The 18,370-nt window shown below is 48.1% G+C and overlaps 2 long non-coding RNA genes across 2 annotated transcripts; one reads left to right on the top strand and one right to left on the bottom strand.

Moving 5' to 3' along the window:
• Window positions 1–1,751: 1,751 nt before the first annotated feature.
• Window positions 1,752–11,119, top strand: LOC118638482. Its single transcript, XR_004961095.1, has 3 exons — window positions 1,752–2,952; window positions 10,346–10,442; window positions 11,094–11,119. It is a non-coding gene; the product is annotated as an uncharacterized LOC118638482 (long non-coding RNA).
• On the bottom strand, window positions 6,927–12,415 carry LOC118638483. The gene is made up of 3 exons (XR_004961096.1): window positions 12,029–12,415; window positions 10,208–10,387; window positions 6,927–8,253 (listed from the first exon to the last, which is right to left on the bottom strand). It is a non-coding gene; the product is annotated as an uncharacterized LOC118638483 (long non-coding RNA).
• Window positions 12,416–18,370: the final 5,955 nt, after the last annotated feature.

The raw sequence follows: 18,370 nt of genomic DNA on the forward strand, positions 1-18,370 counted from the left end.
ACCCAGCACATCCTCCAGGAGGAGCTGTGCCCGTCAATCATCACCTGTTCCCCTGGTGCCCAGGTTGTTCCTGTCCTTTGCAAGGATGGAGATGTCAAACGGGTAAGTGTGCAGTGGGTCCGCCCTGGGACACAGCCACCTTCAATAATACGACTGCCTGTGTAGGTCTAAGTGTCGCGTGCAGTAAAAGAGAGAAATTATAGAAGAGGAAGGGTTGATAAGAAAGAGGTCCTTACATTCTAGAAGAGGGACAGTTATCACCTGTGGTGCCAGCAGCAGTGGTCAGCTCACCACTCGAAAGCCTGTTGACCTTGCCGACCTCAGCGTGAATGTGCATTTTGTCCTGCTCTGATGCGCACCTGGGACCCAGAGCAGAAGAGGACTGGGACAAAGCCTTCAGGGCCACAAGTATGAGCAAGGCTCAATCCCTTGCCTTCGGGGGCCTTGGGCTCTGGTAGGATGTCTGCTAAGCCTATCACTGGTGTCACTGTCATCAGTGGATGCCACTGTTGTCAATCATGAACATTAGCAGGCATCCACTTCCACGCTTTGGAGCAGGCGTCTCACTAGTCATTCGGAACACTCGCCACTTCTCGTTCATCAGGTCTGAGTATCACGTGTCATCAATATAATGGGTCAATGTGATGTTCTGCAGAGTGTCCAGATAGCCCAGATCCCTCAGGTCTACAATGGGCAAGACCGTGAATGTATAGTATTTTTGGTCCCCTGTCCATGCAAACTCTTTCTGATCCATCTTCCTGAGCAATTCTGAAGGGTCATTTGGTAGCGATGCAAACGTCTGGGTCAAGAAAAGTCTCAAATGCCAAGCTCTGTTGTCTTCTCCCTGTGGAGTGGGGACGCTGCCCTCTCCTGGCACACTGATGTGTTCACCTCCCAGAACCCTCACCCTGGCCCCAGTGTTCAGAGTGTTCACTGGGGTTACATCATGTAGACATGATTTTTTCATTTGTGACCATGTGATGGAACCCAGTCTACACTGGGTGGAAGTCAGGCTGAGCCTGAGCCGCAACCTTCCTGTACTTGGTTAGTCTTTCTTGTGATCCGCCCTTTTCCGGATCATGTTAGTATAAACTCAGGCATCATCTAAGAGGTTCATATACAACAAAGACACTGCTATTGTGAGAAGCTGCCAAGAGTTTTAGAAGTGACCTCCAAGGGGCCAGGGAGAAAGACAGATAAATCATTATACAAAACCCCAGTCTGGACCTTTGGAATTGATTTAGCATTCATGTATTCTAAGCTTCCAAGGGCTATCTCAGCATCCCTACTCCCTGGGGCCATTGCCAAGGGGTTAAATTCTGTGTGATAAGAGTTGGCCCTTTATTGACTAACTCTCCCTTATTCAGGTGATGCTTCCTCATCTGTAGGACGGCCAGAGTCCTGGCTCCCAGGAATACTCTCCTGATCCTTCCAGTCCATGTTACTCTGATTCTGTGGTTCCTTTGTAGTCTAGACCCTCCCCTTCTTTTAGCCAACACAACAATCCTTCTGGTTATGCTGAGATTTGGCCCTAACTGTGAGTGTGGTGAACAGATGGGCTAGTGGGTACAGCTTGCAATGGGTCCAGCACTTAGAAGTCAGAAGTCGGACATGAGTCTTAGATAGTTGTAATAAGGTACTGGCAGGGCTAATTAAAAAAAATCTTTTATTGATTTTAGAGAGAGAAGAAGTGAGAGAGAGAGAGAGAAACCTCGATGAGAGAGAACATCGATTGGCTGCCCCCTGCATGCCCCCCACTGTGGATCGGACCCACAACCTGGGAATGTGCCCTGACGGGGAATCGAACTGGTGACCTCTTGGTGCATGGATCAATGCTCAACCACTAAACCGCATGAGCCAAACAGGGCCGATTTTTTTTTTGGAGGCTCTGAGGGCAAATTCTTCTCCTTGACTTTCCAACTTCTAAAAACCACCTGCATTCATTGACTCATTTCATGTTCAAAATACAGAAACCAACCTCTGCTTTTACAACATCCCCTCCTCTGACACTGCCCCTCCTGCCTCTCTCTCATGACGTCCCGTATACCAAGCCCACCAGCATAACCCAGAATCACCTGCACATCTCAAGATCCTTCATTTAATCACATCTGCTGTTGGGGCAAAGCCCCGAAAGTCTAAATTCAGGATCAATTCCAAAGAGCTGACACGTAGCCTTCTTCACATTCATAAGAGCTTTAATAGGAGAAACTTACATATATGGGCAAAGCAGGTGCTTCCCGGTGGTGGGCTAGGAAAAATCCCCACCCTCCCAGGACAGGATCCCTTTTCACAGGGGGATAATAGTAAAGCCACATGGTGGGTCGTCATGTAGACCACCAGAAAGAACAAGGCATTCTTAAGTTAACAGATAACATCAGGCAGAGAATTAGATAATCATTTCCCAGAGGCCTTTGCTGCTGGAGCCATATTACATCTCTAACGTGAGTTCCCCCACACTCCACCCAGATGGTATACGGGTCCTTCCATTCTACGCGAAGATCTTCCGCAAGTTCCCTCGGACCCTTTGTACTGTAATGGTTTGGAGTTTGAGGGAACAGCAACATTATCGTCCACAGAAGCCTAGCATGATCAACAAGCAGATAACAACTACTCCTACTAGAGTCCCTTTCCAAGGCAGTAATGAAGACTGAATCCATGCGGACAGAGGACCAATTCCTCACTGTGGAACAGTAGAGATTCGGCTATTCCACGGGTCTGTCGGCAGCAGAAGAAGGCACCTCTCCCCAGACCCCGCAGTCGCTCTCGTAGCGCGGTGCCAACAATGCGCGAGCCCAGGTGGCAAATGGGTTCCCTTGCACACTATGGCTGGAAAGACAAAGACGTTACCGGCCCGAGCAACGCATCGTAAGCCTCAGGCAAAAATACAGACTACGTTGTCATCTCTACTAAGAACGGTGACTAGGGGCAGTTTCTGCCCTGGTTTACAATTCCGTAAGTAGTTCCTGGCAGAGATGGGGCAATGGGGGGCACGGATATCAGGGGAGGAATGTTAATACTCCAAGTCACGGCAAGGGGCGTGCCCTGAGTCAGCGTTTGGTCCAATGGATTCTGCACCACCAGCCACTGAGGGGGTGTTGGATGCAACCAAGGAGTTATCTGCAAGTTAAGATTTTGTCCCTCGTTGTAGACTGCAATGAGCCCAAACCATCAGGGGGAACCTGCCATACCCAAGGTACCCGTAGATGACTGGCCCCAGTCCTAGGTGGTGTGGAGCCGTCAGCAGGACGGCCCTGTGTGGCCCCAGTCACAGTCCTTCAGCGCTCGAGCTCTCCAGCGGGACGCGATGCACTGGGGTGTTCTCGTCTGGCGTGGCAGTTCCAGCTGAGCTCCTGGCCGCCTGTGTCCAGCCCTTTAAAGGGCGGGTTTCTCTTCGCAGAGCCTGTTTCAACAGTCCATTCATCCTTTCCATCAGTCCAGCCGCTTTCTGATTACAGGGCCGAGGGACGTGCCGCATTATACTGTTCTCGTTGGCACATTCCTGCACCTGGTGACCCATGAAGTGAGTCTCTGGTCACTATCGATGTCCGTGGGTTGTCTGTCTGTAACACACAGTTGCCTGAGTCCCTGTATGGTTACCTTCAGGGTTGGCCAGTGGTAGTATCAACACACGTCGATGCGCATCTGTAACGCTGGGACAGTGGCAAAGGCGGATCCGATGGGGTCTACCTGCCATCGCGTGGCTGGTGCTCCTGACTTTGCTATCTGCCCAAGATGCCATGGTAACTGTGTCTTGCATTCGAGAGGACAAGGGGTACACTCCTGGCGTGCTTCCGTAATACGCCCCTTTATTTAGTGATCTCTCGAAGAGAGTGTATCCCCTAGTGGTCAGTCCTTCTGTGTAGCCACAGGCCACTTCTTGCAGACCTCTGCTTTCTTCCATGTGTCAGACCCGGGCCAGCTGACCACCCTCCTGATTTCCCGGAGGGGATGGCACACTGTGGGCCAGTAGAGGGCACCCTGCGACCTCTCAACCTCTTGTCCTTCCCAGATCTCACCCCACATTTCAGCACCCCATATGGGGAGGTGCTGGACTTCCCGGTGGTCATTTTTCCACTGTCCTAGCCACAAGGTGAGCCCTAGTGATAGGATTTCGTTCATGCATCAGTACGACCCAAGCCGCTCACAGCTCAGCCCATAGACTGCTAGCTTCCTTCTTGGAGGCATCTAGTGTCGTTATGCAGCTGTGTGGCCAATGTGGTCCAGCGAGGCGGGTTGGCCTTAGTGTGTCCATCGGTGTACTAGAGAGTCGCGAGGACTGGTGCCTGATCTTTGGTGTGGCCCGTGTCAGTGTCCACAGACATTGCACTGACACAGGTGTCGGGGCCCAGGATGGCAGGCACCTCGGCACTATGTGGACTAGTTGACACAGCAATCGCTGCTGTACCGCTCCTGCAGGGTAGTGGGCTGATTGGGGTTTGGCGAATTCCGATCAGATCCATCCAGCCGTGGGGTATTGTGTCTTTTGTGACCCTCTCCACACGCTGCAGTCTAAGGCACACTGCCAAAAGTTGTTTCTCCGTAGGACTATACCGCTGTACAGCTCCCTTCCCTAACTGGGACCAGACATCTAGGGGCACCTTCCTCCCATCCTGCTTTTGCCATAAGCCCCACCCAAAGCCCTCTGGATAGACCGAAACATCTGATTCACAAGGGTTGGTTGCATCCACTACCCCCAATTCCTGAGTGTGTTTTACTGCCGACTTTGCGCTGGTAAAGGCATCAAGACACTCTTGTCTCCAACCCCAGATGGCTCCTTTCTTTACCAACCTATACAAGGGACATCACCGCTGAGCTGGATGGGGAATAAAAGGCCTTCAATATGCAAGCAAGCCCAAGAATGTTTGCAGTTGTTCAACTGATTTGGGCAGAGGATCCCTTTGAATATTATCCAGCACAGCAGCTGGAATGGCATTTGTCTTACCAGACCAGACAGCTCTTAAGAATTTGACAGAGGACCCAGGCCTTACACCTTGTTGTGATTTACGGTCCGTCCCCATCCTTCTAGGTGTTCCAGCAAACTCTCCGACGCCTTATGTAAAATAGCAAGGTCATGACCAGTTAGCATAATGCCATCAATATAATGATCGAATGCTACTCCCTCCCACCTTTCCACATAGATGTGTCATTTGCCACGAAACCATGGCAGAGGGTGGAGCTATGCAGGTAGCTTTGTGGTGACACCTGTAACGTCCAATCCTCCCCATTCCAGCTCAAGGTAAACTGGTCTTGGCTTTGTGGGTTTGTGGGAACACGGAAGAAGGCATTAGCAAGATCTAATACAATTATTGAATGAAGTCATTGAGTCTTTGGGAATGATACATTCAATAATTGAACAATGTTAGGGGGCCCATTCTATTGAGGTGTCGGTGGTCCATAGTCATCCGCCATGACCTGCCTTATCACACAGGTCTATTGAAAGAACTATGGGTGGGACAAACTGTGCCCACTCTGTGTAGCTCTTTCATCGTACTGGTCATCTCTACATGTCCCGCAGCTAAGTGATACCAACTCACTGACATTGTTGGTGCAGGTACCTTCACAGGTGTCCATTTCGCCTTTGACCTGAGCACAGGCTTGTATCTGCAACAGAACTCTCCTATCGTAGTGGATATTTGACCTATTTGAGCCAAAATGTCGACGTCCAAAATATATTCAGGCAGAGGTGAATATATTCAGGTAGAGGCCCTGCTAGTGCCTCGGGGGCAACCAATCCATCTGCATACAGAATGAGACTCGCTTTCCCTTATAGAACCACCCCCCTAGCCATCGACAGCGGTAACATAGCCCATAAACTTACGAATATTATAATAGGTCAACGTGTATTCTGTTCCGGTATCTATTAGAGTCAAGACCCATATTTTATTTCGTGGGATCTAATGGATGCGCAGCCCTTCATGGGGCCTCCAGTCCCCTTGCGCCATCCGGTACGTGCGCTTGAGCAGGAATAGAACCTGCAACCCTTTGGTCCAAGGGCCGACACTATAACCGCTGAACCCAACCAGACAGGGCCCGCATGCTGTTTTAATTTTACTTATCATGACCAGGAGGCCTGTATGGAATCCTGGGAGATGTCAATCATCTCCTCCTCCTCAGACAAAATGAATGAGAGGGATGACCCTTCTGTGGAGTCCCAGTTCTTGGGATCTCATCCGCCCTGACCTGATCATCCGGACCCAGAGGCATGGTACTCCCTTTTCTTTCAGTGTTGTTACCCTTCAGACTAAGGTTTCTACCTTCTCATCATTTTCCTGCAAACATTTCGAGAGCCCTTCAGTGGTCGCCACCTGTGGTGGGTGAGCTTCTCTTTCTAATCACAGGTCATCTTCTAAACAGCGATTTCTAGTAGCCAGTGCTAGTGCCTCGTTCCAAGAGAACCTCTAAGCGCAAAGGGAGGGCCGGGCTCCAGTGGCCTCCGTAGACTTAACATCTTCCTTTTCTTTATCTCCCTTCAGCCTCTCCCATAACTCTGCTACATCCCCATACACTCACTTCGTTCCCTTAATCTCCAAGGCTGGTACCAGGTAGCCCAAAGCACACGTACTTGGACATCCTGGGACTTCCTCCAGCACATCTTGTTTTTCCCCCATTTCACCCTGGCTTTAATGGGTTCTTTGAAATCCTACTCACAGCGCCAATTGTTGGAATGTGTTCTGTGCCTATAAACATACAAGCCTTCAAGTATGAAAAATCGAAACCTGTAAGCAAACCCAGCGAGGACAGGATCTCCACGCTGCTTCGTGCCAATGCTGATGGATTCCATCAACTGACACCTGTAATTGTTGGCCATCTCGTAAACCTGGAGCTTTTTTTTATGTTTTTTTGTTTGTCTGATTTTTGTTTTGTTTTTTTGTTTTGGTTAATCCTCACTCGAGGATATTTTTCCACTGATTTTTGATAGAGTGGAAGAGAGGGAGGGAGGGAGAGAGAGAGAGAGACACGTCGATTGGCTGCCTCCTGAACAATCCCAACCAGGGCTCGTGCCTAAAAACATGCACGTCTTCAAATGTAAAAATCGACACCTGTAAGAAAACCCAGCAAGGACATGTTCAACCAGGGACTGAGCATGCAACCCAGGGACACATGCTTGACCCAGAATCAAGCCTGAGACCCTTCGGTGAGCAGACTGGTGGCTGGTCAATCTCAGTCAAGTTCCTCAGTTCTCAACTGATTTGCTTGATGATGAAGATGCCGGCTTAGGTTTAGCAGGGCAAGAGCTTACTGATGACTGTGGGACAGTACAGAACATCGGTGGAGAAGCAGGAGCTGAGGAAGATGGTTTACGGCGGTGAGAAGGTGAAGGGGACCCTGGGCATCACATCTTGACTGAAGGAGAAATAGCAGATGAGGTTATGACCTTGGAAGAGGAGGGTGGGGGTGAAGATAACGAGGAAGAAGAATCAATACGTCTCTGTCTTTTCTCTTAAGATCTTCAACTATTGGATGAGGCCTACCTGTATTATAGAGGATGATCTCTTTTACCCAAACTCTTTGATTTAATGGTTCATCATGTTTTAAAAATCACATTTATGTTCATGGCAAAACAAAATGGAGTTTGACCCAATGTCTGAATACCATAGTCTAGCTACGTTGATGCATAACATGAACCATTATAGGCATATTCTGCAGGTCCAGAAGAGTTAGAAATCTCAGTCAAGTTCCTCAGTTCTAAACTGCATCTGTTCAGGAATAGGCTCCCACCCCTAGTCCCCGGGTCCCCCTCTCTGATTAAGTATAGAGCCTTTGCCTAGGCTGAGAGCTACACTGTTAATCTCACCGGCGGACCTTTTCCCACTGACACTGACCACTGAGCCAGACCAGCTAGAGCTGAAGGTCTGCTTTTTACACTCAAGTCCTGCTCTGGGTCGTTACCTCTGCCTGCCCTTCGGCTGTAGACGGTCAGGATCCCTTCAACTCTGACACTTTGCTTTCAATTGCTAGTGATAGGTCTGAGCCAGACCGTGTCTCTCATTGATGCTCAGTGGCACTTTTGAGCAGCTCTCTTTGTCTTTACCTTTCTCTCAACCCAGGGACAGGGTAGCAGCTGTGCACCCCCAATACCCATCCCAGCACTCCGCAGGTGAAATATATGTGACCCCATGGCTGACACATACCTGGGACAGGCACCCTGCTTCCAGAGGGCCTGTCGCGTGGTGAATGATACCACTCAGAAACTACCCTTGGGGCCGTCTTCTGAGGACCACTGCTGGTGTGGATGATCTCAGGTCCCGTCTCCTAGAAGAAGAACGGGAGGCAGGATTGAGGAGGTGAATGGAAGGGGTGCTGGAGGGAATTGAGACAGTGCACAGTAGCAGGGGCAGGGCTGACTGGGGACCTATTGCGCCCAAGCACTGGGGCTCTGGAGCACACACGGCAACCCAGAGTCACCTCATTTTGGGCTTCAGAGCTATATGCCAGGCAGTCCCTGGCTACCGGCTGCTCTCAGGAGTGTGTGTGTGGGGGGGGGCCACCACCTGTAGAAAAAACTTTGGCTCACCTGAGGGAAATATTGTGGCTCAGCTGAGGAAAATCTATGCTACGGAAGTATCTGTGGGGCTGAATGAGCAGCATGGAATATAGGAACTGAGCAGGGAACCAAAAGTGTTCACTATATTGCATAAGTTTAGAAAACTATCAGGCACTTTGGGAGAAACATCAGGTACTTTGGAAATTAGAAGTGGCAGTAAGTGGTGACCAAGAAGGATGGGATTCCGGTGAGATGGGAGATTGTGAAGACACCAAAGCATCATCAGGGTGAAAGGGAGTTAGTGAGAAAAGGAAAGAACCCCGACACCCACCCCAGAGCGGTGTGGTTTTGAGGGAAGGGCTCAGGGGCTCAGGGGACAGCCCTCTGGGCTGTGTGTGTGTGATTGTGTGTTTGTGATTGTGTGTGTGTGCATGTGATTGTGTGTGTGTGCATGTGATTGTGTGTGTGCATGTGATTGTGTGTGTGATTGTGTGTGTGCATGTGGTTGTGTGTGTGTGCATGTGGTTGTGTGTGATTGTGATTGTGTGTGTGTGCATGTGGTTGTGTCTGTGCATGTGGTTGTGTGAGTGATTGTGATTGTGTGTGTGTGCATGTGGTTGTGTGTGTATGTGGTTGTGTTTCTGATTATGTTGGCAGCTAAATGGCGCCAGGTTTTGGACCAGCGGAGTCAGGCCAAACCTTTGTTCAGCAACCTTGGTACTTGAGTTCTGGCTAAGAAAGAATTCAGGGCCAAGACTCAAACTACAAGAGAGAATTTATTTAGAAAGTCACAGAGGTAGAAGGGATCTGTAGAAGCAATGGGCTCAGGAAACAAGACTCAAGAAGCAAAGAAGGGCCCTTGGAGCTTCGGAGGAAGAGAGGGGCCAGGAGAATGTGCCTGGGGCAGGGAGACAGGTGCGAGCGCGCTCCACAGGGGAGCTGTGCTGAATCCTCCATTCAGGGCTTCTGAGGGCGGGATTGTCGGGGAGGTGCCATGGGAAGGTCTCAATAAAACATGCATCAGCTTTCCAGGTGAGCCCTTTCAGGGCTGTGGTCTCCACTGCTTGGTCAGCGCCAGGCCTGGGGTCATGAGTCAATGCAGTTGGTCCTGAGGTCAGCCATGGCTTTGCTTGTCTGGTTTTGCTGCATTTCTGGGCCTGGGGCTGAAACACCACTGAGACCTAGATGTATTTGCTGCGGGTCACAACCTTCTTGTTCTGGGGCTTAATGCTTAAGGGCTATTCTCAGGCCCCCCTTTTTGTTCACCTTCTCAGGGGTCTACATCATGACTAGCAACATGCCTGGGAGGGTCTGAACAGCATGCCCAGTGATATGCTCGGGGAGGAAGTTACCCTGGGGTGGAGGCCCTTCCTGTCCCAGTTTTGCTCACTGCTGGACACCTGGGCATTTCCATCTGGTGACCTTCCGTACTGGCCTATTGTCCTTGCTCTGCTCACACCTGTCTGGTTGCCGACCACATGAGATATGTATGTATGCGTAATTGTGTCTGTGTGTATATATGTTTGTGTATTGTGTATCTATGTACACATGTGTATGTGTGATATGTATATGTATGTGTAACTCTGTGTGTCTGCATAGTAGGCCTTAGCTGAGGCGGTTTGTCATTTCAAAACAGGAAGGGAGTTGTGTGGAAACCAGGGTATTGTGCAGAAGTGCGTTTCTGACTAGAGGGGCAAGGCAGCCAGTGAGGGGTAGACTTACGAAGGGGCAGGGTGGCCTGCGTCCAGCTGCCACCAGGCTGAGATGTGCACCGTGGTTCTCCAAGCCATCTGTGGGCTGGGTGGTCGTGGCCTCTCCGGCGGCGTGTAGGAATGCTAAGGTTGGGCTCCGACCTTCCAGATGTCCTTCAGCCAGGCTGCCAAGCTAGCGGGATGCCAAGATCTGCAAGTGAAACTACCTGAGGGCCCTACGGAGGCTGAGAGGGAGCCTGGGACAGGTAAGGGGACAGGAGAGGGGTGGAGGGTGGGGATGCTGGGGGTGTGCTGAAGGCAGAAGACTGGGGAGAACAAGGAGGGTGTGGTGGCGGGGATAGAGAACCAGGGAGAGCTGGAGCGGGGGGAGCCCAGAACAATCTATTACATGGAGAGGGGGGAGGGGGTGGTGAGCAGGGCCAGAGAATATAAAAAAGAGGGAGAGGGCGAGGGTAAGAAGAAAGGGGAAAGAGGATGGAGGAAGGGCCATGCCCTGGAGAACGGGGTAAGGCTCCAGGTGAGGAATTATCCTGCAGTGGGTGGGGCTACTCGTCCACACTTTTCTTCTTTCTTTCTTTCTTTCTTTCTTTCTTTCTTTCTTTCTTTCTTTCTTTCTTTCTTTCTTTCTTTCTTTCTTTCTTTCTTTCTTTCTTTCTTTTTATGAGCTGCGCCTGCCTTTCCACTGCCCTTTCCCTCCACCACGTCTTCTTCCTGCCTGACCAGACTTTGTCTCTAAACTTCCCATACTGTTCGACTTCTTGGTGCATTTGCAACATGCCATTCCCTCTGTCCAAAATGCCCTTCCAGCCCCCTCATCTCCCCAGGTCTAAATGCTCTCTGATTTTTAAAAAAATTTTTTATCCTCACCTGAGGACATTTTTTCATTTTTAGTTCAGATAGAGTAGGAGGCAGAGAGAGGAAGAGAGAGAGAAAGAAAAAAACATCAATGTGAAAGGAACACATCAAGTGGCTGCTACCTGCACGACCCAAACAGGGCCGGGGACAAACTGCAACTGAGGTACGTGCCCTCAGCGGGAACTGACCCCAGGTCTCTCTGGTCCGCAGGCCGACGCTCTAACTGCTGAGACATACTGGCCAGGGCCACACTTTATTTCTTAATACCCACAGAGGCTCAATTATATCCCATGATGTTTAAACTGTAGGTCTAACAGGCCCCTTTAGGATGGCACAGAGGCTTGTTCAAGTCCACACTCTTCTGGCCAGGCCAGTGTGGCTCAGTGGATTGTCCCGTGGACTGAGAGGTCCCAGTTCAATTCCCGGTCAGGGCACATGCCCGATTTGGGGCTTGATCCCCAGTGGGGGTGGAGGGTTCAGGAGGCAACTGATGGATGTTTCTATCTCTCTCTCCATTTTCCTCCCTCTAAAAAAATCTATAACAACATACTTAAAAAACAAAAAAACTTCTAGGGGATCCTCCGCAGCTCCAACTTCCCTCTGTTCCGACCGTGACTTGTCCCTAGAAGAATTTGTGTGACAGTGACACACTGCCGATTCCCCGGCTGACCTCCTGGGGCCGCCATTGCATGTCTGCTTCTGCATTTTATGTTGACTCCTCCCTGACAATCTGGAAATGCCGCTACCAGCCTCCTATGGCCCGTCTCCTGCTCTTCATCCCGACCCACAGGTTTTCAAAGCCTCCTCAGGAACCCACCCCAGAATTTCACCTCTGAAACCTCCCCCCCCTCCCTAGACCCCGTGGGGGCTCCCAGCCCCGGCACCTCCTGCCCCGTGGTGACGGCCTCCCGGCTCCTCATGGGTCCCCTCCTGATCGGGACCCCTCCCCTGCTGGGGGCCCAGGCCAGAGGCTCACCTCTAAATGAGAAGGAAGTCACCACAGAACATCCCTGAGACCACATTCTTGTGGGGCACCCCTTCATCCTCTCAACCTCAAGGCAATGTTAGCAGAAGAGGAAAACAAAGTTCAGAATGAAACTTTCGTCAGTGGTTTTTACAGCTGCAGTTGAGGAATTGGTCCGGGCAGCCAGACAGGGGCCTGTGTGTCCTCCTGAAGACGGTTTTGTAGCGCAATGGAATTATATTTAGTAACGAAGTCGAAATCTCCTTCCTTAACGCCCCACAATGTCTCACAAAAACGTTAGTTTGTCTTTTTTATTTTTTTTAATCCTCACCCGAGGACACTTTTTCATTCTTTGTTCAGATAGAGCAGGAGGGAGAGAGAGAGAGAGAAACATCGATGTGAAAGGGACACATCGAGTGGCTGCCACCCGCACGACCAACCAGGGCCGGGGACAAACTGCAAACGAGGTACATGCCTTTAGCGGGAACCGAACCCCGGTCTCTCTGGACCGCAGGCCAACACTTTAACCGCTGAGCCAAACCGGCCTGGGCCGTTAGTTGGTCTTTTTAAGAATTCACAAAGATCTTGCAGGTACAAGGAGGATTCATAAGCAGAGATGAAAGCACAGTTAGTTTCTGTGGTTGAAAATGGATCATTTTTCTAAAGAACGTGATGTTTTTTTAGACGTTTCATGCCCTACAGGCTTTCTGCAGGTTGAATCATCCTGATGAATACAAGTATCACAATAATCTCGAGTATGTCTGGAGCTATGGGGTCTAGGGTGCTCAGGACTGTCTCCATTCCCCATGCCACTGATCTAGTTCTGATGACACTCCATATGCACCCTGAGAGACAACGGAAAGTCCAAATCACAGCTCTGGGAGTCACAGAAACCAGAGTAGTCCTCAGGTTTCCTTCTACGCGTCCATCCAGAGCAGTACTCAGGGTTCCTTCTGCACGCCGAGTCAGAGTGGTGATCATGGTTTCCTCCATGTGGGAGGTGACACAAGTGACCACGAAGCCTAAGAGAGCAAGAACGGCAGGCATGATTTCCACTAGACGGTCGAAGGCCGTGTCCTTGCTCATGGCCGTCCTCATTAAAAGTGTGTTCTAGAATGGTCTATGTTTTTTTTACGGAAGTGGCCCTGCCCCTTGAAGGAAGCCAATACCAACGTCACTTCCTCAAGTGGGTCAGGGCAAATGCCATTGGAAGAGAGAGGCTACAGGCCCGCCCACCCCATTACCCTAAAGACTTTGTCTGAGCTGGAGCCTGCTGATTGGGCAGGTGCCGGGAAACGAGTAGCACCAGCAGCCCGGCCCCTAACGCTGCTGTGGTCTCACTTCTTGTCACTGTTGTACTTTCAGTTTGACTTCCCTCTGTGGAACAGGTTCCCGCGGATGTGGAAAGCTTTTCTGTCATAACCCTGACAGCCTGTTTACTGCAACAACCCCTTAAAAAGCCACCTTACAGCCCGGCCGGTGTGGGTCAGTGGTTGAGCATCGGCCCATACACCAAGGGGTCGCCAGTTCGATTCCCAGTCAGGGCACATGCCCAGGTTGTGGGCCCGATCCCCAGTGGGGGGCATGCAGGAGGTCAGCTGGCGATGTTCATATGGATGTTTTTATCTCTCCCTCTCCCTCTCCCTCTCTATTTATTTATTTATTTATTTTCATGATCCAAGGAACATAAAAGTTTTATTTCAAAATAGCGACATTCTTATATTGAAGCACTGGCCAAAATTCAATACTGATAACCAATGTATAATTTCTTAGGAGGTCAAAATACGTGTGTCGGGTGAACTTTATGACCTTCTCTTAAAGGCAGAATTTTAAACCATATAAAACAATGAGAAACAATGTACATCAAGAGCATGTGTAAAATAAGCCACATTCAAGTTCAAGCTGAATAACCAACCCACATAAATTACCTCAACTAATATTTGCTGACATCTAGAACATTGCACACATTTTCATTAATTTAAAAGTTAAGGTCTATCTACGCTTCTCATCTCCCTCTCCCTAGACGAAATACAACTTTTAAAAATTATATTTGAATGATAAATGCAACTATTTCCTCGTGGTAGGAGACTCTGGTATTATCTACGGCTGAGATAAACAGAAATAAAGAAAATCATGAAGATTTATCAAGTATTTAAAAATGATCACTTATAGTAATTCATTAGGAGCCCTGGATGAGAAAGGCAGTTGTTTGTTTTCTAATAACAGCTCAGGTTTACGTTGCGTAATGTAATTCAGCAGAACAGCATTCTGACCAATGATGAGCACCTTATAGGAAAATTTTTCAACTATTCAGTGTTCCATTTTTTTTTTATTTTAAATTTTTATTGTTGAATGGATTACAGGTGTTCCTCTTTTTACCCCCATTGACCCCCCCTCCTCCCCTGTCCCGCCCCCCTCCCACCTTTTCCCATACTATTGTCTGTGTTCATTGGTTATGCATATAAGTTCTTTCGTTTATTTCTTTCCACCCCCAAGCCCTTTCCCTTTGAGGTTTGTCATTCTGGCAATAAATTTGTACTTCTTAATCCCTTCACCTTTTTCACCCATTCCCCCAACCCCCCTCCCATCTAGCAACCAACAAAATGTTCTCTGTATCTATGAGAATGTTTCTGTTCTGCCTGTTCATTTTGTTTGTAGATTCCATTGTTGATAGATATGTATTCATTGCCATTTTGTTTGTTCATATACTTTATCTTTTTCTTCAAAAAGACCCTTCATCATTTCATATAATAACGGTTTGGTGGTGATGAACTCCTTTAACTCTTTCTTGTCTGGGAAAGTCTTTCTATGGCCATCGATTCTAAATGACAGCTTGGCAGGATAGAGTAATCTTGGTTGTAGGTTCTTGCTTTTCATCACTCTGAATATTTCTTGCCACCCCCTTCTGGCCTGCAAAGTTTCTTTTGAGAAATCAGCTGACAGCCTTATGGGAACTCCCTTGTAGGTAACTAACTGCTTTTCTCCTGCTGCTTTTAAGATTCTCTCTTTGTCTTGAACCTTTTGCATTTTGATGATGATGTGTCTTGGTGTGGGCCTCTTGGGGTTCATCTTGTTTGGGACTCTCTGTGCTTCTGGACTTGTATGTCTGTTTCCTTCACCAAGTTAAGAAAGTTTTCTGCCATTATTGTTTCAAACAGGTTTTCGATTTCTTCTTCCCGCTCTTCTCCTTCTGGCACCCCCAAGATGTGAATGTTGGCACGCTTGAAGTTGTCCCAGAGGCTCCTTACATTATCCTCCTTTTTTTGGATTCTTTTTTCTTTTTGCTGTTTTGATTGGGCATTTTTTGCTTCCTTATATTTCAAATCAATGGTTTGTTTCTTGGATTTATGTACTCTACGATTGAATCTGTGTAAATTATTCTTTATTTCAGTTAGTGCCTCCTTTATTTCTGACTGGTCCTTTTTTATGCTCTTGACGCTCTCACTAAGTACGCTGAGGTTCTCACTAATTTCACTGAGCATCCTTATAAGCAGTATTTTGAACTCAGCATCTGTTAGGTTGCTTAACTCCATTTCGCTTAGTTCTTTTCCTGGGGTTTTGTTCTGTTCTTTCATTTGGGACCTGTTTCTTTGTCTCCTCATTTTGGCTGCCTCCTTGTGTTTGTTTCTATGTATTACTTAATGAGAGGTATGGGGCTAGCTGAGACCAGATGCTGCTTGTTTGAAAGAATTTAGGAAAAACCTGAAGCAGGATCCAAGACAGGCCAATCCTATGGTTGACAGCCGCCCCAGGGAAGGGCTCGCCAAAGGAACAAAGGCCTCTGACAGCACGTTTGTCCCAGAGAAAGCCCCACTCGAGCCCTCGCTCCAATGCCAAACAGCTCAGTTCTTCCCTGTATGTCTCTGGTGCCCCTCAAGCTTTCTCCCCTCCAGGCTTAGAGGGAGTGAGTCCGATAAGTCCGTGTGCGGGCCCTTTAAGAGGAGCTGCCTGGGGCTCCAGCTGCCTCAGCCTCCCTGAGCCTCAGTTCCCACTGGTTTTTCCAGCCAGAAGTGATGGGGATTCTCTTCCTGGCACTGGAACCCTGAGCGGGCCGCCTGGTGTGGGACGAGGACACCTCAGTCCTCAGGGAGGACCCTCCCAGCCAAGGTATCCTCCTGATTTTTATTCATCACATGTGGGTGTGGGACCAGCCCCTCCGCCTCCGCCCCTGCTCCCAGTCTCCATGCGGCTGCTGCTTTAATTCAGTAGCTGTAGGACTTCCATTCAGCTTGATTTCACGTGGTTCTGAATGATGGTTGTTCTGTAGTTTAGTTGTAAGTTAGGTGTGGTTGTGGGAAGACGGATACCGCATTTACCTACCGCCACCCTGACCGGAAGTTCTGCGTGGGCCTTTTAGGAGGAGCTTGCCTGAGACTCCAGCCACTCTGTTTCCCTCAGCCTCGATCCTGCTTGTTTTTTATTCTTTTCTCCAGAGGATATTTTTGCTCATCTTCAGATAGAGCTAGAGGGAGAGAAGGGGGAAGGGAGAGAAACATCAATGTGAAAGAGACACATCGACTGGTTGTCACCCGCATGACCCAACCAGGCCCGGGGACAAACTGCAACCTAGGTACATGCCATTAGTGGGAGCCGAACCCAGGTCTCTCTGGACCGCAGGCTGACGCTCTAACCACTGAGACAAACCGGCCAGCGTAGAAAATTGTATGTTTCTAAAAATTTATCCATTTCTTCCAATTTGTCCGATTTGTTGGCACATAATTGTTCATTGTATTTTCTGCTAATCCTTTGTATTTCTGTGGTGCCAGTTGTCACTTCTCCCCTTTCATTTCTGATTTTATTTATTGGCTCCTCTCTCTTTGTCTCTTGATTAGTCTAGTTAAAAGTTTATCAATTTTGTTTCTCATTTCAAAGAAGTACTTTTTGGTTTTATTGACCTTTTGTAATACTTTTTGGACTCCAAATCTTTTATTATTGCTCTGATCTTTCTTATTTCCTTTCTTCTACTCACTTTGAGCTTTGCTTGTTGTTCTTTCTCTAGTTGCTTTAGATGTAAGGTTAGATTGTTTATTTGAGATTTTTCTTGTTTTATGAGATACGTGTATAGTGCTATGTATTTTCTCTTTCTATTTGTACATTGATTTTGCGTCCTCGTGTTTTTATTTTGATTCGTCTGAAGGTATCTTTTGATTTCTTTTCTTGAACTGGTGGTTAATCATTCTTTGGTTAGCAGCATGTTTTTCAGCCTCGATATAACAGCGTATTTTCCAGTTTTCTTCTTCTGATTGATTTCTAGTTTCAGGCTGAGGCAGGATAGTAGGAAGTTAGGGAATTTTTTCTTTCTCTGAATGCCTTGTTTCGCTTAGCATAATACTCTCCAGGGTCCTCCATGTCGTCTCAAAGGATAAGAGATCTTTCTTTCCTACAGCTGCATAGTATTCCATTGTGTAGATGTAGCACTGCTTTTTTGTCCACTCATCTATTGATGGACACTTGGGCTGTTTTTATATCTTAGCAAATTGTAAATAGAGCTGCTGTGAACATAGGGGTGCATATATTCTTCCTGATGGGTGTTTCAGGCTTCTTAGGATATATTCCTAAAAGTGGGATCACTGGGTCACTGGGCAGTTCCATTTTCCATTTTTTGAGAAAACACCATATAGTTTTCCACAGTGGCTGCACTAGTCTCCATTCCCACCACCAGTGTACTTGATCCCCTTTTCTCCACACCCTGGCCAGCTCTTGTTGTTTGATGATTTGTAAATGGCAGCCATTCTGGTAGGTGAGGTGATACCTTATAGTCGTTTTCATTTGCATCCCTCTGATAATTAGTGATGTTGAGTCATTTTTTAAATGTCTCTTGGCCTTTTGTACATCCTGTTTGGAGAGGTGTCTATTTATGTAATCTGCCCAATTTTTAATTGGATTCTTTAAAAAGATTTGTTTTGCTTTATTGATTTTAGAGAATGAGGAATGAAGAAGGAGAGAGAGAGAAATATCGATGAGAGAGAACATTGATTGGCCGCTCCCTGCATGCTCCCACTGTGGATTTGGCCTACAACCTGGGCATGTGCCCGGTCAGGGAATTGAACTAGCTACCTCTTGGTGCCTTGGATCTACGCTCAATCAATGAGACACATTGGCCTGGCTTCATTGGATTTTTTATTTTCCTTTTGTGGAGTTATATGAGCATTGTATATATTTTGGAAATTAACCCATTATCTGACGTATCACATAGGCAATAATGCTCTCCCTTATAGTGAGTTCCCTTTCCAGAACAATTTTTCCATCATGTCCCCCAAGACCTGAACCAGTGTGCTAACTGGAATCAAGCGGTTATGGCAGAAAGTCCTTTAGGGACAGAGAGAGAGAGAGAGAGAGAGAGAGAGAGAGAGA

The sequence above is a fragment of the Molossus molossus genome, unplaced genomic scaffold (assembly GCF_014108415.1).
Source record: "Molossus molossus isolate mMolMol1 unplaced genomic scaffold, mMolMol1.p scaffold_m16_p_21, whole genome shotgun sequence".
NCBI lineage: Eukaryota > Metazoa > Chordata > Mammalia > Chiroptera > Molossidae > Molossus > Molossus molossus.